Here is a 24,077-nt window from a genome sequence, read left to right as displayed (position 1 = left end):
TTCACCTTGCTTATTATGTTTATAGAAGGATCATTTGTAGCCTATCATGATGATGAAGTGAAGTTTAAAATCATATTGGGAGCATGTTTAAGGACTGTCATTTAGGTCCAGGGAGAGGGCTTATCCAGGCTGTTCAGACCTGACTCAGCCCCGGCGCCCCATTACTCATGTTGACCAAAGCAGCTCATGGAGAAAGCTTGCATGGCCATGGGGCAATGCTGTGGTCCCCAGGTGGGTGTGCTGTGCTGGAGAACAGGCTGCAGGCTTGGCAGCAGCGGGTGGATGGGGTTCCAGGGCTTTGGTGGAGGCATACAAACTGAGCCAGAGGGCACAGTTGAGGGAGGAGCAGGAGAGGAATTTACCTGGTAGCTGATATTTTGAGAAATACTACAAGTAACAGCCAACTGATTCTGGGGGGGTTGGAGCAGGAGAAAATTTGTATTCAAACACATTGTTTCTGGATTTCTTTAGCAAGTGTACTTAAAGAGCGAGACAAGTGCATTGAAAACTTCTTTTCATACTCATCCAGTGCCTGCTTTGGAATTGTCATTTAAGGCAGTTAACTGTTTTCAAAAGAAAGTGTTTTATTTCTGTACTCTGCTCTTTTGATTTAGTATGTAAAAAGAATGCCATTTTAACATTAACAGATAAAATCTTGATTGTGAAAGAGACAGGGTCCCCACTTACTAAATTAGCAAACCTGCATGAAAGGACAGTGTAGAATACTGTAATACAAATGCTACCTCTTACACCAGAATCACAACAGTAATTTGTCCCTCACTGGAATATACCCCTTATGGCACCTCCCTTGATACCCTTGAAGAAGATAGAATGGGGATTAAATATGGGATTAAATAAAAAACTATAGAAATATATTAAATAATGCATATTCGCATAGTTCTTGTTCTTTTAGACTCTTGCTGCTAACAGCTTAGAATGTTTTAATGAATTGTGCTTAAAGGCATCATTACCTGCTCCCTAATACTAGTCTTTTTGGTCAAGAAAGAGGATTCTTTGGAAATCTGAGTACTATCAGTTACATTTTGGTGTTTATGGTAAAATCCAAGACCATAGTTCTATAAGAGCATAATGTTTCTTTGCATAGCTTTATTTATATAAATGATCCCATGCCTAAGCTCTTTCGTCATCACCATTGTGCATGTTTCATATATGCCTAAGCCCAGGGGCACAGTTTCAAATTCAGGTTTTCATACCGGGCTGGATATTTGGCCCATGTAGTTTAAGAAAACAGAGAATCTGCCGATATGCATTTAATAGCAATATAAAAATAAAACCCAATAAAAATAATGAGAATTATATTTCTATTGGGAGAACATAAAAGTCATAATGGTGCAAATGGGCTTTGGATAATTGATAATACTGATGCGGAAAATTATTTTCAGTTCCCTCTCCTTTGCAGTAAAATACAGCTGCATTTAAAGAGGGGGAAAGATTTTTTTTTTCTTCCAATGGTGAAGAATAAGAGAGCTTTGACCAGCATCACTGAGGAAACCTCAAAGTCATGTTGAAAATGAACATGTAAATTTGCTGCATTGGCATCCAGAGTGGCAGTCTGTCTGGTTCCACCCTGGGAACCACAGGATGGTGAAAGTATGTTGCCTCTTGGCTCCAACCTTGCTGATCACTGCAAACCCAAGTAGAAAATAATCATTCTTAATCTGTGGTTTTACTGAAGCAGTGTCTCACTGCTGCAGTTCTGCTGCAGCTGTGGAGCAGGCAGCGGCTTCCTCAGCTGATTTGCATTGAGTCTTTCTGATGTTATCTTCCTTTGGTGACACATGGCCCAGAGCCCTGGGGAAGAGGTGAATGAGGCTGTCCCATTTCTCTCCTGCCACCACCATAGGTAATGTGCACACTTTTGGCCCAGTTAGCATTATATGACACCCATCCCACTACATAGATTCCCTGGGGTCCATCTGTCCTCATTATAAAGAACCATATAATACAAAACGGTATGTTTTACTAATGAAAGAACAATTTGAAGTTGATTTTATGAGAAAAGAATATCTTTGATCTCTCAGTGTAAGTGGAGACTGAAGAATACAAGTGCCTACACTGCCACAGAGTAATGGAAAACAAGAGCAGGTAGCAGAAAGTTCCAAAACAAAATATCTCCTATAAACAAAATGATCAAGAAAGAAATTTCATCCTGGCCAGCTAGTTGGTCTGCAAGGGACGATGCTCTGTTCAAGAGCTCACCAGACTGACTACTTTTAATGTGGTGCCTTTTTTAGATGAAGGTCTCTGTGTATTCTGCTTTCTTGCTAACAAAACAAAGGGAAGCAATAACTCAGTACAGATGAAATTTAAAGCATAGACTTGGACTCCAAGAAATCTATGTTTGTTTCTGGTGTTAGAACAGAAATCTTGCAATTTCTTGTAATGCTTCTTTAGTCTTTCTGTGCTTTGGCTTTCTCAACTTGTAAAAAGGGATATCTCTATTTAGTTGCCTGGATTGTTGCGCTGAAATTAAGGTAATGTAATATTTATAAAATATTTTCAGATCATTGACTAGAAGACAATTTTGAAACTTCTCTTGTACTGAATCTTAACTAAATTTCTAGTTTCTGTCAAAGGATGTCTCTTCATCTTTTAAACAAGGAAGCACTTTGTGTTTTGTGCTCATGAATTGGTCTGTATTAGATTGGTTTATAATTGCACAAGTTAAAGAAAAGACTGAAAATGTTGTTACTGAGGCACAGCCACCAACCATAAAATAGGGTAACCAGTGGTGTCCCTGGAAGTATCACTGCAATGGAGACTCATCGCTCACTTTGCTGTGTTTTTGTTCTCAGTTATAACAACATAGATAGCTGTAGACTAAATGTTCTATCTATTTTTTTATTATTTATTTTTAAGCTATAAAACATTTGTTGTGCTGATCATTTCAACCACGCTTTAACAGAGGATGAACTTGATTCTTAAAAAGCAGAAAGAAGATCAGCTGTCCATTATTGCATGCCAGCTCACCTGTTCTATGGCCCATGCACGGGATTGAGTTGATGTTACTGAAGGGATACCAGTAGATAAGGTAAGGTACATTTGTGGCTAAAACTGAAAGCATGCAATATGTAAATACCTGCGTATACCTGGGAGCTTTTCATCCTAGAGTGTGCATAAGGTAATGGTTTGGGCCAAACAAGAAAAGGTAAAAAGCAAAGAACAGATAGCACATACCCACAAAATGTGATATTGGCTATGTAGAGCAATGACATGGGAAAGACAGCTATCATGATATCTCATCGGGTCTCTACTGTGTCCAGTACTACTACCACAGAATCTGGTGCCACATTATGGACTCAAAAGTGATGACGAGGTTGGGCTGACAGATGAAGCATGGAATTTAGCACAGAGGAGAAATGTATGCTTGAATCTTATTGCCGCATGTTATCTGACTCCATTGACTGCAGCATGTGACTGAATTAAAGTGAATGATGAAATTACGTACAGCCGTTTTCATAAGCAGAAGTCAGTTACAAAGTGTTTCCAGATGTATGTTTAATGTATTTCTATTTTATTATGGTGTCTATTTGATGTACGCGGTACTGACTAAATGGTTAAAAACACTGTAATGTGTACAGAAGGATATTGTGCTCAATTTTTTTCCAAAAGCGTCAGTGTTGATAACTAAAAACTGAAATACTACAATCTAATCAACAGTGCTTTTATGGACTTACGAGCATGGGCTTTTAACATTCGGGTAACTCTACTGTTTGTAGACATAAAAATAAATGGCTCTAAAATTATTTTAGGATTGTAGGTTTAATATAGGGAACTAGATAAAGCTAGAAAAATAAATCAGAGTAGAATTATTTCTGGCATCACATCTGCCAGGCCCATCAAGAAACAGATATTTTACATGCCTATTCCATGGGATTCAGGAAAAGAGCACTCTGCTCAGCTGGATTGGTCAGGTGGACTCAGAATTTATCTCCTTGGCTTTCTGTTTTCTGATATTTTACGGCCTACAGCCATACCATTTTAGTTTAAGATCCTATCAGATGTTGCAAACTAAACTGTATCCAGAATGGCCAATACTTAAAACCCTTAAGTCCAAGCCTGGGAAATATTGTTAGAGAATAGGTAGGTATCACTCTTCTTTCAGTGTTTATAATGGGCAAATGCTCCATCACGCTGTTATCAGACACTACATGTGGTAGGTACTTGGTTATGGTTAATACGTAAAACTGACATTTTGACTCTTAAAGATGCATGACCATTTTTCTAAAGGGAGAAAGTTAATCTGCAACCTTAGCTTCATCTGAATTTCAGTGGGGCTTTTTTGTTTGTTTGTTTGTTTTTGTTTTTACCTAACTAACATTTCTACATTAATTGCAATTGCATATGGTATTAGACGTAATTTTCTGTATTAAACACCACAATGTAGTGTTGTGCTGAAAGTTACTTGGCTCAACATCATGGTCCTCTGCGGTCCATGGTAGTGGACTCTTTGATTGTCAGGGGAGTCATTTATCATGTATAGAGAGCCAGATTCTGTGACTGTCTATGGTATGTTTTAGGACTATGCATTACACTCGATCCAGAGCAGTACTCCCACAGATGATAGTGAGAAGTTTTCAAAAAGATCAAAGCTAGAAGCATATGGTTTTAGGCAGTGAATAAGCTTCTGGTCATTAACATTATTTATTCCTGAAGTGTGTGATTGTTACATTTGGTATCACTCAGTGGGATAATACTGCATATTGTTTGCCTTTGTTTTCTTCCTTAACCATGTTTTCTCTGTTTCTGGTGCCTTTTTTCCTCTCCCTTTTTTTCATTCTAGATTTCCCTCAGGAAGCAAATTCAGATTCCTCTTGGGAGAACCAGGTCTTCACTTCTCCTTCTTATCTGCTAAGATTATTAGCAATTAAATAGGCAATGCTAACATGTAGAGAGTGATAATTGACCCTAATTAGATGAAAGAGGCTACAGCAAGGGTGAAAAATTCAGTTTCTCACAGGTGTTGTAAGAATTTGTTTTTCAAGGCACAGAAGCCCAACAACAACCATTTAGAGCAAGGTGATGTATAGAGATTGCTCCTCTCTGCTACACGGCTGAGAACTTTGACTTTTCAAAATAATAATTCAGTTTCTGAAGAGTCTGAATCATGTGAATATATTGGATGGCTGTAATTTGGCCCGATGCCATAATGCTTCAGATTGCTGCTATGTATAGATCAGGGTGCATCTATTTTAAATTACTGATGTAAATAATTATTTCTGAGCTCATTAATGGCCACCATTAAAAGTGCGATTGGACTGTTTACTCTGATGCAATAACCCTTTCAGTGGTGCCATAATGTTGCCTAATTCCTCAATTTGGGAATGACCCCAAAGTTTGTGATGCTGTAGTAGCATGCTTGAGGAACACACACAATGAGCCTGTTCCTCTGTTTCTCATACTGCATAAGCTGTGTGACTCTCATCGTTTTAATTTTATTTTTCTTTTTTTCTTAGAGGAGCCCACAGGTTCAGTGTCTGTTAATTTGCTTGGCATAATTAAGTAGTTTTCACTAGGACATTATTCTTACTACATTAGTCTTCCCTCTACTGTGCAATTCTCCAAATGTATTCAGTTGTATTATTTTTTCTGCTGACTTTTGAGGAGGGGAAGGAGGGGGATCTGGAGACAGTAATCCCCTCGGGTAACTCACAGCTGGAGATGGGATATCAGAGCAATGGACCGAGCCTCTGAGCTGGGAAGGAGAATTTGCTTTCCAGGATCCCTGTTTGGCCCTTCAAACCCCCAAAGGGGCAGCTCAGGAATGAGGTAGGAATTTTTGTCCCAGGGGAAGCCAGTTGGTTCAGCAGGCTTTTGTTTCTTGCCTCTTCATGGTGCAGAAAGGCTGATGTCACCAGAGAGTAGTTCTTGTCTAACAGTTGCGGGAGCCCTGTGCATCCCATTGCCCAGGTTTTGCCATTGGGAATTACCATGCTTTGTCTGACGAAGTCTGGGAGTGCCTATCAAGTAACACAGGAGTACCCAGGTGAACTGGCTTGGGATGTACAAGCAGGTCAGCCTGGGAGAGCTGTGGCCCTAAACTCTGTAAAACTGTGTGTTGTAAAACCATCTGTTGAACCTCTCAGTTTCCCTTCTCTGCCCTACTGGAGGCTGTTCTTCCTTACTTGGGAGGGCCAAATCTTACTCCCCTCGAATTCAGTGGACTACCTGGATGAGCAAAGTGAATCAATACACAATGCAGTATGAATTTAATATATGTAAGCTGCACTGCATTTTTAATCAGGTATATATTTATTGTAGTGAAGAGTAACAAATTACAGTACCACTAGCACACAAAAGCTTATGGCATTCCATTATTCTTAATTAATAGGTAAGTGCAAGCCTTTTTTATTTATACTAGAGAAGATCTTGTTACTAATTTGGTTGCAAATGTATCTGTAAAAAGGAAAAAAAAAGTATATCTATTTATTTTGCTAGTTTAATAATAGAGCACTCATTCTTTCCTTTTAGTTTTCTGATCGTTACTTGGTTTGCAATCAAATATTAGCATGCTGTTTTTGCATATATTTCAAAGACATCCATTCTTTAATAAGGAAAAGAAATGTGCTTGTTACAAGCAAAGAAACAAAAAACTAATAAAAAGCATCTGGAATCTAAGATGAACACTGGAAGCTACTGGGTGAGCACAAGTTCCCTGCATTCCTTTACCTGGAATCTGGTTCACAAATTTATCAAAGGAATGACCAATAGTATGTCATTATGAGGAAAACATAAATGTAAATAATACACATTGTTTACCATTCAGTGGCCTTCCTTTCCTTCCATGATTGTAAGCAAATAGGCATAGGTCTCAACAAAACCTACAAGTCTTCAGTTGGAGCTTCCTTGATAATTCTGGAGAGGTGAAACCAAGTGTGCCAAGTAATTTTTATTCTTTAACAGAATGTAGCTCTTCTGTAACTAGCAATCATGTTCTTCACATCCTTTCGATATTAAGATCTCAAAACTTTTAAGAAAATGTAAACTCAGTCCTAAAACAAGGAATTTATACTTAATATCTTGAATTTTTGTTTAGCTTCCTAAACAGCCATTCCTGTGTGATATCAGTTTGAACTGGGGAAGCTGACTTCTGAATATTAGCCTGCTTCACTGTACATTATATGATTTGGAAAACATCTTCAATATGTTACTGGGGAGGATGGGGGGAGTGGAAAATGATAGTAATTTCCAAATGCTTCCTTTCTCTCTTTTTCTTAAATAAAGTATACTAAAAAGTAAGGAACATGATCTTTTCAAACAGAATGATGTCCTTTTTGCCTTCATAGCATAGCACTGAAGAAATGAAATAGAAATCTTCCTTGATGGAATGGAAAGATGGTATAAACTGGTCAAAAGTTAGTCCTGAAGCATCTTATTTTAATGAAGAAGTTGGTGCTGGATCCTGATGAGTATTAAGTGACTATTTTGGCTTCCTGAATATGAATATTGATTTCTGCTTTCTCTGTATGTCTTAGTGCTTTTGGGAGTACATAGGTATGCACATTCTTCAGTGTGTGTTTGTGATAAAGCAGAACTATTTATGAAATCTAATTTAAATTCCTGAAGGTTTTCCATCATTTCCTACTCCCCCTGTGATGTCCCAGATGTTCTGATGCTTTTCATTGCTATGCTATGCTATTGCTTTTTCTAGTCCTCTTGTGTCTCTGCAGAGCAAGGTGGAAATGAGCACAATGTTCTCCGTATCTTTTTCTCTTGATAATTAACTGTAGCTTGATTTGTTATGGGTAGTTTAACTGGCTTTGATGAATACTATGAGAATGTGCTCCTAACGTAGCCATCGTGGAGACCTGACATTCTAACGGAGAACGGTAGGGGATGCGGGATATTCTAATACATGTTTCTGAAGGTAAGCAATGGAAACATTTTAATTCTTAAAGCAACCAGATAAGAAGTTTTCTTCAGAGGAAGCTGTGAATACTGAGTTGTTTCTGAATCCCTTTTTTGAATCTCTCTTTAAATGGGTACACAAGTATGGAGGTGGGTGACTAAATTAAGTTACTAATATATGAAAATCTGGGCTGGAATTTGTGCTTCTTAGATGCTTTGAAAATAGTATGTTAATACCAATTACCATCGCTTGGATCTAGATATTAAAATTCTGATGGTCTCCATCTCTGAAGTGTTTGCATATTTATGCACTGAACTATAATAATTGTCTGTAAGATGCTATCGCTGGGGCCCATGTTGTGGTAGCCACTTGAAATTGCTCATTTCTTTCTAAATTATTGTGAAAACCTGATGTGGGCTTTTGGGGCTGAAAAAGATTTGGTTTAATTTAAGGTTTTCCTCCTTAAATTAAGGAGGAAAATGTTTCTGTTACCTCCTTCCAAATGTGCGCCCATGGGGTGGAGATGCTGTGGAAGGTACTCTTTGCGATTACCCAATTTTACTACCCATCAGTGGCCGAAAATTTTTGCTTTGGTTAAGATTTCCTACTAGTTTGAGGAATGGGTACTGAAGTTTGTTGTACAGAAGAGCAAGATGGTGACAAAGTAGCTGTAAGCCAGGGCTCGGTTTTGCCTGTGGGGCAGAGAGGAGGAGAAGTTCCATCTTTGTGGCAGATAGAAAAAGGCAGGCAGTGGTGTGGTTCCCTCTTTGACCAGAGCTGCTGGGCCTGGGGTCTGCTGCTGCAGGGACAGTCACGCTTGTTACAGGTCTCTTACTGATAGACCACAACCACTCAGGTATTTTGAAGATGTAGATCCAGGGTTGGCAGCAAGGCTTAGATGTAACATCGCAGAGAGGGGTGCCGTGAATAGATACAGCACAGTGATGGAGGCAGAAGGATTAGAGGGAAGATAATCTCATCTGAAGAAGTAGAGTTAAATCTGCTTCAGCACATCCCAGGCTATGGACTCCATGAAAGTGTTGATAATGATCTGTGAGTGCAACATACAGAAGGGCAATGAGAAAAACCCATATTTAAGGCTGTCTTACAGTGTCACTTTATTCTGTACAGAAGCTTATTGCTTGAGGGAAGGGAGGTACTGCCAAAGATGCTCAGAGAAAGTAATTTGTTTATTTATGGATAAGAAAGACTGGGGGTATTTATTAATTTCACAAAGAACCCTTAGATATTGCAGTTTGGCCATCCTCCTCTGCTAGGAATTGATCACTGAAGGATTGTACTTCCAACAGGGTAGTTAACCACTGTTTAGGTAGAAAAGGCCTGTTAAGCCATGTTTGTCTACGTGGCGATGGCTGAACTTTGCTTACTGTAACATCACATACAGCAAATGAAATATATAGCACTCTCCCATGGAGCTTATGTGACTTACTGTTTGGAGTAAACTTTAAAAAGAAAAAAGATCAAGAACTGATAATTGAAAAGATGACATGACCTAAGTTGATAAGGATTATATCTTCACATGCCCCACACTTGTGTAGTTCAAAATAGTACACATCTTGTCCCTTTAACTTCAGGTGTATATGTCTTGTCTGGTTCTTGGAAGTGACTGTGTACAGGCAGAGCATAACTGGCAGCCTGTGACATCCCTGTCTGCAAGTGTCTCTCTAAATGGAGTGTATTTCAGCCTTTATCTAGTGATGGCTGTTACCTGAGAGAAGCCCAGGGCCATCTCAAAGGGCTTGTAGCGGCTAATTGTGCCTGTTAGGACTAGCAATTAGCTGGGGATCTCTCTACCAGGCAGCTCTGACACCCACTAGCTTTCAGCTCTTTTCACTTCCTTTCAGTTAACTAGCTGTGCTGAGCAGAAGAGACAAGGGACAGGTAGGTAAGTGTGCCGTCACACTCAGGAAGGAAGAGGAGGGATGCATGCAAGACCGCTGGGGGAAAAAATAGACACTGGGTTATAATAATACACAAAAACATGACCTGATTATTACAGAAACAAAGCAGCAAGTGACCTATCCCTCATTTGTAGGTATTGGAAGCTACAGCTGTACTGCTTGCACAGGCTACACTTCAGCTTTAAGAAAACAATAAAATCTAATTACGTATAGGTCATAAAAAAGATCACATACATATGGTGGTTGCTGGTTACCATGGTGCAAACAATGGTTTCAATGGAAACATGAAGCAGAACATCAGAGAATTGAGATAATAAATCAGTTTCATTGAATAATAAAGCTTTGTACTTAGCCATTAATTAAGGATAATCGTATGCCATAAGCTTTTGTGTGCTATAAGTAATGTGTTACTCTTTACCATAAATATATAGATTATTAAAAATTCAATACACCTTACAGGTAGCAAATTCATGCTATCCTCTGTATATATTACTAAAGAAAGATGTAATTGTTCTTTTTACACTTACTATTTTGTTGGATTGGGATAGAGTGTTTCAATTATCCAACAGAATTTAAGTTTCTGATAGCATTAGAAGACTTGATAAAATCTAGTTCTTGAAACCTTTGTGAAAATCCTTAAACATTGATCACATAATTCAAAGATATCTAAAAATGTTCAGAAAAAAAGGCTTGGCTGGTCTGCCACATCTGGTTTCCAAAAGTAAATTGAGACATACCACATAATGCAACCCACCGTAACACAATACACACTGATCTTGTATTGACCCTTCCACCTGATACATCTTTAGGTGCTTTATAATCCCTAACAAATGTACCTTAAAACCCTATTGAACTGTGTAGGCAATTGAGAACAAATGTCTTCAGACCAGAAATAGCATCTGATTCTCAGACCAAACCAGAGAGACCACACCAGAACCACGGAGTGTGCAGACTGAAGGTCGGGACATGAAGGCTTCTGCCTACTGCTGTGAACCAAGGGCAGAGGAAGCCTCGGGAGCAGAGCAGGCACCAGATCAGTAGGGTTTGTTCCCTTTCTGAAGTGAACAGAAATGAAATATACAAAATGTTTTGAAAATTCCCTCATTAAAGCCCTGCCCCTCTCAGGATGTTTTCCCCTTTAGAGATAAAGTAGTGTTTGCAGGATGGTTTTTCATATAGGGAAAATGGAGTTTCAGGAGGCACAGGATTCAGGGACCTCAAGGTGCCCACCCCAAATCCTGTTCTCTGGACCTATGCCCTGGGGAGCAGCCCAGTTCCTTTGCACAAAAAAAAAAAAAAAAAAAAAAGAGAGAGGAATGTTCAGCAACATGCACAGACAATTTTTCTTCATGTTAGCAAGGGAACAACAAAAGCCTTTGCCTTTTTATTTTTTAATCTTTGTAAAAAGTTATGTATTTGCCTTTAGTTCCTGTCTGTCTCTCTCAGATTACTCCTTGCATTCTCTTAGTGCACCCTTTCAGCTGACAAACATTCATTTTCAAATTGTATTTTGGGAAAAATACTGAGTGTTTGAAGGCCCACAATACATCAATGGTCAGATCATCTCAGGCTGCCTACTGGAAAATGCACAAAGCTGGCAAACAGATGGGCTGACCAGTTCGCTGGATGAAGCACTGGCATTTCGGCTCTGGGTTCACAGTTTGAGTCCAACCTGAAGCAGTAAGCAAAACGAATTTGGTGATCTGATTTCAGCTGCTCTTGCACAAAGCCATTATGCATATTTCAGTAGAGGTTTGACTATTTACTCTATTAGCTTCTGCTTTGAAGAGGGCAACTTTAGTTCACATGCAGCTTGGATGCTCCTAGGGACCTGATGAAGGAGATTCCTACATGCTGCAGGCTGATCATAGCAGTGCGAGAGGAGCTTGTGCTGCTAACGGCGTGCTGAACCTCGCCAGAAGGCATGGAAACAGCAATGTTTTAATGCTTATCAATACATGAATGGATATTTCCCAGAGTATTAACCAGCACTGCAGAGATGTATGCTGAAGTGTGTAATATGCGCACAATGCAAAGAGCGAGTGAAAGCCCTTTGTAACTGTTCAAAGGAGAGCAGGAGGAAAAAAAATGAAGAGAAACAAATCCAAATCCTTCCAAACTGAACTTAAGTGTTAAACATGACCTTTGGATTTAAGAACCACAAATTTTCACAGGAAGTTGAAAACACACCGAATGGGGGAACTAAAGAACAGCAGGAACAGATGCCATTATTTGGCACACAGTAGGGAGAGAAGCACAGAAAAGGCAGTCTCTGCAGAAGACGTTTTCCTTTAACTCTCTTTGTTTTCTCTTGGGGAGATAAGGTTAGGCACTGCATGTGATTTTCTCCGTACATCAAAAAGGCTTGGGGGGGATGAAGGGGAAGTTTAAAAATATTTTAAGAACCTGCTCATAAAAATGTTCAGTTATCTGTTTTACAGCACAGGGTGGCTTGGTTTGTGATGAGGGGGAAACACTGAACAGAGAGCCCAAGAGGAATTTCTTTAGATTAATTGTAACAGCCACTTGCTACCAGGGAAGGAAGAACCTGGGAAAGGGAACAACTAGTTTGTGGTTTTGGTCATTAGAGGTGTATACTCAGGGAGAAAGTGCAGCTTTTGAGGGGCAGGGGGGATGAGTGCAATGCCTGGTGGCTGAGTTCATCCCAGCTGCTGTGGCTCAGCACTGGGCTGCAAGAAACACTGTGGAATGGGGACAGGAAAATGTCATTTTCTTCCCCACCAGGGACTCAGCCTTGAACACAAATAGATGAGTCATCCATTGTAGGTTCATTCAGCAATTAAGGCAAAAATGAAAATCTCACCTTGAGCTTCCTTGGGACTGTTCCATCCTTTGAATGGTGCGAGTGTGTCCTGAAGTGCTGCTTTGGATGCTGAGAGCTGAGCAAGCACATTGCACCACTACCACATGTCCACTGCATCAAAAGAAGGTTTATTAACTGATTTTCATTTCTGTTTCTGAGCTAGCAGAAATTTGCAGACTTGACACGAATGTAGTCAGTAGTATCACCAAGATGGGTAGAGGAATCATTCAAAGATTCACTGTTCACAACCTTTCGTAAAACCTAGTCCACTTTGTGATCCTTGGTTTACATGTTAGAGGTTGAATACTTATGCTAGGGGGCTGATGACCTTCCTTGTAGTGTTCTCTGCTCAGGGATGGTGGGATCAAAGAATCACTAATTAGTGGTATCTCTTTGGGGGGAAAGAGGGAGAGATTATTACTATGCTTTCACTCCTGAAGATAACATTTATGTGTAGTGGTAGCCTATCTTTGCCAACACTTACTTTCAGTATACAAATTAAAGTTTAATGACCTTATAAGCATTCCTAGTTCAAAACAAAGCACTAGGAAGTGAAGATAAGTTGCAAGGAATAGGGGCAAGGAAAAAAAAAAGGATTATTGTGAAAGTTAAAAAGCATCAATCAAATTGTGTATCAGTTCATTAACAAGACTCCTCATTTTGTCAGTTCCTGAAGGCTCATATGTGATTCCAGTGGCCTTACCAGCAAGGACTCAGGTGTTTAATACTGGACTCCCTTTTTTTGTTGGGGTTACAACTGACATGGAATGTCACAGCAAGATCAAGCAATGGGACAAATTTATAAAATAGCAAAGGATCAGGCAAACCCTACGTCAGAAAGGAACAAACTAAGAGTCACAACATTTTTGAGTGCATTTCCTCTGGCCTTATCATATTTATTTGAGATAACACTCTTTACTAATATTATACTTTATATTTTACTAAGTTTTACTCTGAACAAAACTGTCTTCCATGGGTGCAGGTGCAATGATGCAAGTCTCAAATGAGCCTGCCGAAGGTACACAAGCAAAACAGCTTTGAGTATGCAGATTGGGTAAATACAGGTTTCCCTATCCCTTTACGGAGATAATTGGCAAATGGAAATATATGATTTGTACTTTGAAGCTGTGAAGAATGTAAGTGCTTATATTTAGGCATGCACAGCCCTATTCAAATTAATGATGTTACTTGCTTAAATTTTTAGACCATCACTAAAATGATCTGCAGAATACATGATGCAAAGTGAGTCAAAAACTGTACGGAGTCCTTGCACAGTCTGCCCTACAGCATTTATTTCCTTCCTCTAAAGGCGTTAAATCCTGTAAGTATTTCTATACATACAGCTAACTTTTACATGGCCTTTCAAATGCAGCTCAGTTTTTTACCACCTTTTTGTGAGCTTATGGCTTCTAACTTAGGAGTGGTTCAGGTGTGGTAAAAGCCCAAGTGGTATGTGTATACAGAGAGCAATACCCATACGAGATGCTTAATGCTAGGTAATACAGGCATAACCTGAATTGAAAGCTTTTAAGGTAATTTGCACACGTCCCCTTCTTTATGTATATGCATAGTCCATTGGGTGTGATTTGCACGACAGTCTTTTTACACCTTTGGCAATGTGAAGAAGCGCTAATATAGGCTTTAATGTCATAGACACGGTATTATAAAGTTGCTATAAATGTAAATAATTCTTTCTCTTTCCAAGCTCACTGGTTTAGTGGTATATAGCAGAGAGAGAAGCAAAAATATATAGTGAGTAAAAGTATTTGTACACCTAACAATTTGCAGAAGAGGACCTTGAACAAGCATGTTTCCCTTTTTTAGGCAAAACTCATTCCACAACTGAAAATGCAAGTGAAACAAGTTAAGCCCTTTTATTCTTTGTAAAAATATTTTTGGCAGCAGTTTGTCATTTCATAGATTTGCTCCAAGTCAAAACTGTTTGAGAATAAGAAATGTTGGAGGCTTCTTGTGTTTAATATGGACTGTTGCCTTTTGTCATTTAAGGAAAAAAAATGAAATGGCAATGGAAGCTATTTTGCTAATGTTTTTATCTATTCTGTGACTGACATCAATAATACATAACAGTTCCATTGACATTGCATCCTGTCCAATGGACCCACTGACCTGATTCAATGTCAGCTGAAATGCCTCGTACATCATAAACATACATGAATTCTCACAGATCCATTATCTTCCCGCCTGGTCCAGGAGTGCCAGGGATCGTATGCTAAGCCAACAGGAGTTTGCATTCTTTTTCTTCAGTTTGTGTTTCCTTTCACACTGTGAAGGAGCAACTTCATAGTCTGTAGAATGTAGCTATGTAACTGGAAGACCCCTACACATTTATGAATACATGAATGATAATGATGTCAATAGTCATCCAGATACTACGCTGATAAGAGTGTGGTATAAAAACCCAGATAAATACCTCATACCTTGTCAGGAGAGCCTGCAAACATGATATGTCATTCTGTCTTATTGTGCAAGAATATATGAATCGTAACATTCTATTAACATTGCATAAAGTCTGCAGTAGTTGCAGACTGAACCCAATGCCAATACCACTTTTATAAAACTATGGATATTTAGCATTTGCCCCTGCTGTGAATTCATTGCCACTAAAAGCAAAGAAAACACAAATGCAAAGTATTCCAAGATTTTCAGTTGGTCCCTCTTAACAGTACACTGTGACAGTGTATATTTGTTTTACTGCTGAGCCTGTTTAGCAGTCAAACTGTAGGAAATTGAATATACACTTACTGTATAAAAATGATATGCTTGGTTAGTGATACTTTAGAAGAAATAAGTGCATCAATCATAGAATAGCAGGTTGTCAAGGTTTTATATGTAGGAAAAACACAGAACAAAGAATGTAATGCATGTTGGGCACATTTTTACAAAAGTTTCATGCCAAAGTTGATTTACAATAAACTCTTCCCTCCCTTTCTCCTCCCAAATTCTTCTAAAAGAACGTTCAAGGAAAACTGAGCAAGCTATCATGCTTTCTGTTCTGACGTGTGTAATTACAAGATCATCCTCATTGTGGATTTTCTGTTTGGTTGATTTAAGAAAAAAATTAGGTGCATACTCTTAATGCTGTTCTGCCATTCAAACTCAGCAGGGTAATTTTCCTCATAAGTTAATGGGAAGAAGACAACTTAATAATTAGCATGGTTTAGACAGGGCCAGATCCTCCACAAGGAGCAGTGCCTGCCGTCAGAGCTTGCTTTGGAGGCTGAGCAGTTCTCTGCCCTGAACAGAGGGCTTGGAGGGATGTGTTGCAGCACTCCCAGGCACCGTTTTTGTTCAGGGGTTCTCCTGGGCGTGCTGGTCATGCTCAATTTCCCATCACAGCCCTCTGAGATGTGCAGACCTGACACACAATCTGCACAATGCACCAGCTCTCCTGACAGCATGTGAAAACCTACAGATTAAAACTGCCATGATAATAGGCTGTTGCTCTAGACTGTGGCATCGCCCTACCTGATCCAGACCCAAAAGCATGAAACCAAGCCTGCCTCTGCCCAAATGTGAAGTCAAGCTCTCCATTAGGATATGGCGCAATACTTCAGCTGGTAAAGAGGTTCCTGGATTTCCAGCTCAGCAGCTGTTCTGTCACCGTTTCTTCTTCAAGGCATCCGTTCACCCTCCCATGTGTGTGACTCCCTTCATTACGTGGATTTATGCTACAGACATATGGCTCTAGTTAATCTGGCAATAGCTCTCACTCCCTTCTAAGAGATCTGTTACAGAGAGATAACCATACTTTGTAATAAAATATAACACCAAGACAGAAAATACCCTTTTATTTCAGCAACGAAGACATCTTTTGAAGTTTACCTTAAATATCCGTGGTACCAATACAACCATCCTAAATATCAAAACAATTGCAGTTCATTCTTGTTACTGGACAACATAAACTCACAGTTCTTTGAACTTCTATCCCTAAATCCTTATTAAAATGTTACATTGGCCTGCCTGTGCAACCTGTGCTCTCTGCTGGGGAGGACCAAGGCAAATAAACATTGTTTAGTCTATCTCAAAACTATTGAAATGTGTAAGTACTTGCTAAGGCCTCATCATCCCGGTATTTACCATGCATTAAGCTGCCCGTTTGTGTCACCACTTGTCAGCAGTGGCATAACAGCTAGAAAATTTGGATGTTTCCTTTCCTCTCTGAGAATGAGGAGAGGAGTAGATAGACTCAACCAATTTCTTCTACTGGGGAAAAAAAAAAAAAAAAAAAAAAGTAAACCCCTGTGAATTTTATCCAGACTTCTGTTTGAACAGAGATGGCAATATGGATGTGATTGCAAACACCTCTGTGATCCCTGGGATCCATGAGCAAGGGCATGGCAAAGCAAGAGTCCATTTGTCATCCCAGCATCACTTCAACTTTTGGTACATCTTACTTATGACTTCCTTTAACCTGAGCTGTTCCTGGGGAAATGTCAAGACTGTTTCAAGGACAACTGTCCCCTCCAAACCCCTAATTTCTGGGGAGACCCATGCATGATTCACAGTGATGACATCCTCACAACATGTTTTTATTCCCTCAACTTTACCCATCTGGCTACATTTGTAGAATGGAGTGAAGGCACAGTAAAATTGCTTTATCAGTTTGGCTTTCAAGCGTTAAGCAGTTTAGTAACATAGAGGTTTACAAAATCTATTTTATTTAATATATTGTTGCCTAGAGAAAATAATATTCTTAACTGAAACATATGGACATCTTTGTGTGTGTTTTGGCATAGTAATTTCTGGCTAGTCTCCACATTAATCTCATTTTTGTCACTTTTGCTACTTTTAGAACCCTTTAATTTTCCTTTAAATTAAACAACCAACCAACCACCACCACCACCCCCAATTATTTTGGGGGTATCTGTATCTGTACAGGTATAGACAAGCTTGTGCTGCATAAAGATGTAAGAAAGATATTAGTAAAAGCCCAAATTATCAGTTCTGTGTGCCGGTGGGAACTGAACTCTGTATCTGGATGTATTCCTTTACCTCAAAGGGCAAGGTGCAAATGATTGAAATTGAGATGTCTTCCTCAGCATAATTTTTAAGTGTTTTCATGTGTTTCCAAAATACGTGCATCCAGTGATATACCTATTGGCTATTCCCCTACCCATCACCTCTTAGAAGGTACGTGCTCTTGAGGGTTTTAGTATTCTCTCATCATCTGTTCTTTGGCCCTCTTTATGGATTTCCTTCTGGATCATTACATAACAAATGACCCAGAACACCTATGCAAAGTGATGCAGAAATGTGTGTGTGTATATGTATATATTAGACCTTTAACACCACCGTGGACTCTACTCCACCTGAGGACTTCTGTGACCCAAACCCAACACTCCTACCCACTGTGAAAGGGAATCATGACTTTATAACTCTGTTGAAGACTGTGTCTAGATAAAGATTTTCACCTTTTTACAGTGAAGTTAATATTGCCAGTATATTCTCTAATACTGTGCAGCCTACTTCCAGCCTCTTGTGATCTCCCAGAGAGCGCTTTGTTATGTTGTAAACCGATTTTGCAAAGCTGCAAAACCTTGTGCACTCAAAAATTTCTGGACACTAGCCAGATTCCTTTCAATAATCCCAGCTGAGGCACCACCAGCTGAAGACCCTGGAGCTTGTTAGCCTTTTCTGAAAAAATCTTCATAGCTTGGGAAATAAGTCTATGTAAAGCTGACGAGTTCTTTCTGACATTATGAATGTTATGAATATACATCATGGATGTATCTACCATCAAACCTCATTGATAACCTACTCAAATGATGGCTGCACTGGAGACAGACCAGGAAAAGGGAAAAAAAAACTCTTAGTGCCAAGCTGCTATCCAGGCAATGCAGTGATCACTTGTTGACGCTCACCAAGAAAGTCAAACTAGAAGATAAGAGCTCTCTGCATTTCCATTTTAGAGGACCATCTTCTATCTAAACACAGGAAGACCATATGATGAATATCCTAAGGAAGGTGAGTTTGCATAGCTGCATGGAAATCAGTCTTTTCAAGTGTCCTACAAAGCATGTGTTGGATTTAAATGACTGCCTGGAAGATTTGGTTCTATATTTTAACTATCTCTTTTCAACAATGAGATACTATGCCAAGTGCAACTTCTGGGAGAAGAGGTTCTGCAATCCCTTAGAGCCTCAAAAGCCAGTTTTGGGGTTTCAGGAAACGTCACTGGGAAGTACCAGCTGCAGGAAGGGGCTCAGAGGAGGAGTCTATACCAAGGAAGTGTTCCAGTGGGACTGTACTGCAACCTAATTATACCAGAGGAATCTTAGAGGTATATACATCCAGGGATGGGATCCCGACACTGCATCCTGATGGATTTTGAGCAGAGGGACAAAGATCAAGCTGTGAGACTCTCCCCTGCTCCTCAGTGAGCAGTCCCCTGGATGAACAGTGCTGGCGTCGACGAGTATGAGACCAGAGGAAAGCAGAGGTGCTGGAGGGGAAGTTAAACCAATGAATGCTGAAAAAGTTGCTTAAAATATGAAGTATTAAGAGCGAGTCGTATAATATATGGCACTTTTCATCCTGGGACAAGAGGGGATGATTCACAAGTGATATTGAAATCAGTCTGCAGTACAGGCGCTTGTCAGGTGGCAAGCAGCATTTTTCTTGTTAATGGAAGAAACATATTGTGTTCAAACACTTCACATTTAACCCCTGTTCTTACAAAAAGTGCCCTGGGATTTGTAGTGAGCATGAGGAGAAAATAAGGCTCCAGTCACTGGGAACTTGAACAAAGATATCCAAATAAGAGAGCTCAGCTTATCGGTCTAAAAAGCTGGAAAGGTTCAGGTAACTTTGTCTAGATTCAGACATCCTTTTTTCAGGTCTTCTAGCTATTTCTGATGTGATCTATTACAATTTGCTTGTTTTTTGTCTTTCTGTAGAGATAGGTCACTATTCGGACACTTTTTTATCAGAGCAGATGTGATAAAAACAGGAGTGGAGCAAGGAAACACCTACACAGAAAATGTTTTGACACTGCAAAAGGTTGGTATAGAATAAAAGACAGGGCAAGCACTGGGTCTCTGCTAAGAACTGGTATAAGGTATTGGCCATCAAGTACTTCACACCATCTGAGCCAATCTCCCATCATCAGTTCACTGGCTGCTGTACAACTTCTGAGTCAGCCCTGGTACTGAACAGTGCCATAGAGGTAGTCAAAGGCAATACAATAATAGTGTAAAAGTTGCAGGAGGTGAATGCAATGCTGCAAATGCTATTGATGGCATTGTTTATTTATTTAGTAGACAATTTAGAGTAAGGATTTGTCTGTCACCATCACGTCAGCCATCAGTTCAGCGCTGCCCTAGGCAATGAGTTTGCTGTTACTAATTTTAGTTTGTTTTGTCATCGTTCAGTTTGGATAATTTTTGAGGTTCATTTAGTTGCTGTTAATAAAAAAGAAAGAAATACTGAGTTCTGGTGAGGGAGGGTGCTCAGAAATTCACCCCTCAAATCAGAGTCCCTGCATTTCTAGCTAGTGACATGAGAGTGAGTGAGCTATTTCTGTCAGAGGCAGGAAAAGCAACGTGGCTTCGCTTCGTGATGCTTTCTCCTAGGGGACCAACATCACAGCCACGTTCTGCATCCTGCATGGCCTTCACGGTGCCTTCAGACTGAGCACTTCCAATGCAGAGCGCTGAAGGGTTCGTACTTCAGAGGAAGAGAATGAGAAAATACACTGGAGGTACTCAAAATAATGATTTAAGTGGGTTGCTGGTTCTGCATGTGGTCTCTAAATGTCATTATTCATGCTAATTGGGTATCAAACTGGAAAAAAAGTTGTTGCCTTCCCTCATGTTGTGATTGAGCTGTGGAGCTCACTTCCATGGGAAAGAGAATTTTCTGAAATTCAAAAGGACTCTAGCTGTCACGTCTTTATTTATTCACGCGTTAGTTAGAGCCAAATGGACACAGATAGCTAAGCTGACACAAGAGGTCAGTTCCAGCTTTCAGTGGCTTCAGGGCACAAATTATTCACCTGCCAAAGAGATATTTTCCTCTTTCCAAGCACCTTGCCTCTATTGTCACCACTTTGCAGTTATTAAGTGACTCTAAATCCCTGTGCTGCCCCTCATGTTGCCTTCAATGGAGGTGTAAACAGATATATCCACTATACAAATGATAAATGAGTGAGGCACTGAAGTTAAGCCGCTGACCAATGGATACACTTTAAGTCAAAAACGGTTGAAAAAGGACTGCAGGAATTTGAATGCTGGTCTCTTTTTTTTTTTCTTTTTTTTTACATCACTGGCATTATCAAAGTTTTCTCTCTACAAAATGTCCATAGATGAGAGTTTGCAAAATAAGGTAATTTTGTTTTTGCAAAATACACCTGGTAGAAGTCCCTGATAACATCATGCAAGGATCCCAGGATAGCTCTGAACAAGCAGGTTCTTCTAGTAAGTTAGAGCAGCATCTGCAACATCAGTGCAGCATCCAGGAAGCTAGCCAAAGTGGATTGCCATGCTGAGATGGCTGTGCTGCTTCCAGGGCTTCGGGGACACCAGTGCCAGGACTTTGCAGCAGTGCATTGTGCTCTGCGGATGCACCCAAATCTCCAGTGATCTGCAGCCAGGAGCTCCCAGCAGCACCAGCACGATGTGTGCATGGGAAGGGCAGCACATCTTCTGTGCTTGCAGGGCTACAGTTTTAATTACATTGAGGAGTCTTGCCTTTGTTTCATGCCAATGATTCATTGCACACAAGCTTTTAGACAAGAGAAAGCCAGCTGACAGTGCAGTCTGCAGAGTTTTTCTTTGCTCCTCTGAATGATCCGGTTCTACATTTATGCAGCTCTCCTCACCAGCTCCCCGTTCAGGACAATCAGAAAAAACATTGGGACAGCAGGAAAATCGAAAGCAAACCAGGCTGGAACTGTTGAGAGTTGGCAGTGCTCTACAGTCAAGCTGGAAGCCTCTCCTGTGCAGCAATTTTACACCTCTGAGTTGCCTTACAATCGTTTAAAAGCCACTGAGAGATGGCCTTTGAACTGCCAGGTCCCAGAAGCCAGAAAGGTTCATTTCCTCCTCCTCATTGAGCAGAGATGGGGACCACAGGAGGTGCTGCATTGTACAGCAATCAGACATTTGTCACAGTCTGAGATGGAAATCCTATCCGGTATAATTATTGTATATTAAAATAGATGAAATTTTGATATGGAAGTATAGAAAGTTGTACATTACATTAGCCAGAGAACAGGATATTCATCTTTACTTTAATTTGTAGACTTCATAACTTTGTTTGCATTCACTACAAGATAACTACTGTACATTCCTGAAAAATGACATCTTGCTTGAAAAGACTTAAAAGCCACAGTGCTGATAATTTTCCTGTGGATCAGGGAGGACAGATCTCTCTGTGGTTTCACTGACATGGACCAAGGCTTGCCTTTATCATTTTCAACTAAACTGTAATGCTGTCATGGCTGCACATTAAAGGAAGTTTCTCATGATAAACTATTTTACTCAGTCATATGAAACTCGATTTATTCTCCTGGACCAAACATAAAAAGGGCAAAAACTTCATTTGGGGAGCTTCTTTGGTAGTAAATGCAGACATAGCAAATGTTTTAGAAATACGTATATTATATACGTATAAGTTTATTAAGTTTTTATCTGTTATTGCTCACCTCATCTCAAAGTCTTTGGAAGCTGCTTGTGGGATTATACTTTGAGAGCTGAGAAACTGAACGCAGGGCTCTGTGTAATATGTGCCGAGGAACGCAATGATGTACAGTCATTGATTACTGTGAACAGTGAAGGGCAGAGAACTTCTCCAAGGGCTTTGACAGTAAAGTGAATGATGTGTGTGCAGCTGACTGCTTTCTGGATGGTGCTACAGCATTCATTTTAAATAATAAAATCTTAATGAAATTACATATGGAAAAAGTTGGAAAAGTCTCTCTGATACTGTGCTAGCTGAAGTTACCTAAGTTACCTAAGATGACCACCTTTGTAAGTGCCAATGCAGGGAATATAAACTTGTATTAAAGGTCCCTGTAGGTCCAGCTGACAAAAGCGTTACAAATCCCTGTGGCTAAAAGCTGAAATTTCACAAATTCAGAGAAGTAATAAAACTTTTAAGATCAAGAGTCTTTCCAAACTCATGACCTACTCTTGCAGTCTGCTCTGTGGTTAAGGCAGATTTTCAGACCTGCTACACCCAAAAATAAATGTAATTTCCTGTTTGGTTTACGTTTGCACTTACAAACTTTTGCAATTAGGAGTTCAAGAGAAGTGGGCTTTTCACTTAAAAAAAAAAAAAAATTATTTGTAACCAATGAAATTCCTTAGTGTGCAAGTTGCACCTTCGCTATGCCATCAGCACTGATTTAGGAGTCTGCATTGCACAAACTTTAAACATTTTAACTGATTAAAAAAAAAGAAAAAAAGCTCAGCAACCTTTAACTCATGCTATAATAGTTTAAAAAAGCATTATCTGAAGTACCAGGGAAAATGAAAACCAATAACCAGATAGAATCATTACTCTACATTTATTCTACAAGATTTAAATTCCAGTATTAAAAAAAAAAAAAAGGCAGATATTTATATTTTTGTTGTTGTTTTTCTTTCTTACCCTGGACATATGGCACCTAAAACTGTGCACAGACCTCTTGTAAAAACAGTGTGAGTTAAGCACAGAGCATTGCATAGACGTAGTTTTTTAACTGTGAATTTCTTTGCTCCGGTACCAGAGGGTCAAAGTCAAGTTTTAGGTGTTAACCAAACATAGGATACATTTGGTTGTTTTGCCATCAATTTTTAACACATAAAAAAACCTTGATGACTCTTAAATAATTAATTACTTTTAAGCAGTGTCAAAACCGTCTTCAGATTTCTGCTGGTCCTTGTGCCTCAGCCCAAGCCCTGCTCCAGGCTCTCGCTTGCCACTGGCTGATTTGTGCAGGGTGCCAGGATGGGCGCTCCCCCCGCCAAAAGTTTTCAGTGACGACAAATCATAACAGGTTTGGAAATGGATCGATTTGCAAGGCCTGTTGCCAGAGGTCAAATTTGCAATTGCATGGAAATGTTAAGGTGCAATTGCTTCAGGCTTTAATGAACTCCAAAAAGAAATATGCGGGCCTGTAAAGCTCATCCATTAGATCCTGACCTACAAATGGCAAGGAATAACAGCAATGCAACCAAGAGATGTGCTGACTAAGGGAATTGTGGTGATACAATTAGTTTTACATGTTTTGGCATTTAATCCTGATGTCTAGGCAAAGGAGGCCTCAGCACATGGAAATCACAGATAACAGCAGGCAAGGGGGTTCTGACGATGTGCAGATTGTCTCCTGCTCTTCCCTGCCCCTTGCAGCACCAGCACCTTCACTCCTCCAGCTGTGGGTGAGAAGCACGGGGCTGCCTACCCCAAAAGGTGACTTGCCCCAGCCCTGGGGACAAGCAGCAGATGAGAGCTCCCCTGG

General features: G+C 39.8%; 1 long non-coding RNA gene across 1 annotated transcript in view; it reads left to right on the top strand.

Moving 5' to 3' along the window:
• LOC310879961 overlaps nt 1-24,077 on the top strand; it is a 53,601-nt gene that overhangs the window by 29,120 nt on the left and 404 nt on the right. Inside the window, exons 8-11 of the long non-coding RNA XR_014571283.1 lie at nt 2,881-3,052; nt 13,821-13,937; nt 19,534-19,636; nt 20,209-20,336. This is a non-coding gene — a long non-coding RNA (uncharacterized lncRNA). The remainder of the gene's footprint in view (nt 1-2,880; nt 3,053-13,820; nt 13,938-19,533; nt 19,637-20,208; nt 20,337-24,077) is intronic.

Source organism: Anser anser (genome assembly GCF_964211835.1).
Source record: "Anser anser genome assembly, chromosome: 11".
Taxonomy (NCBI): Eukaryota; Metazoa; Chordata; class Aves; order Anseriformes; family Anatidae; genus Anser; species Anser anser.
The sequence above is the reverse complement of the archived record's forward strand: the minus strand, read 5'-3'. Positions and strand labels throughout refer to the sequence as shown.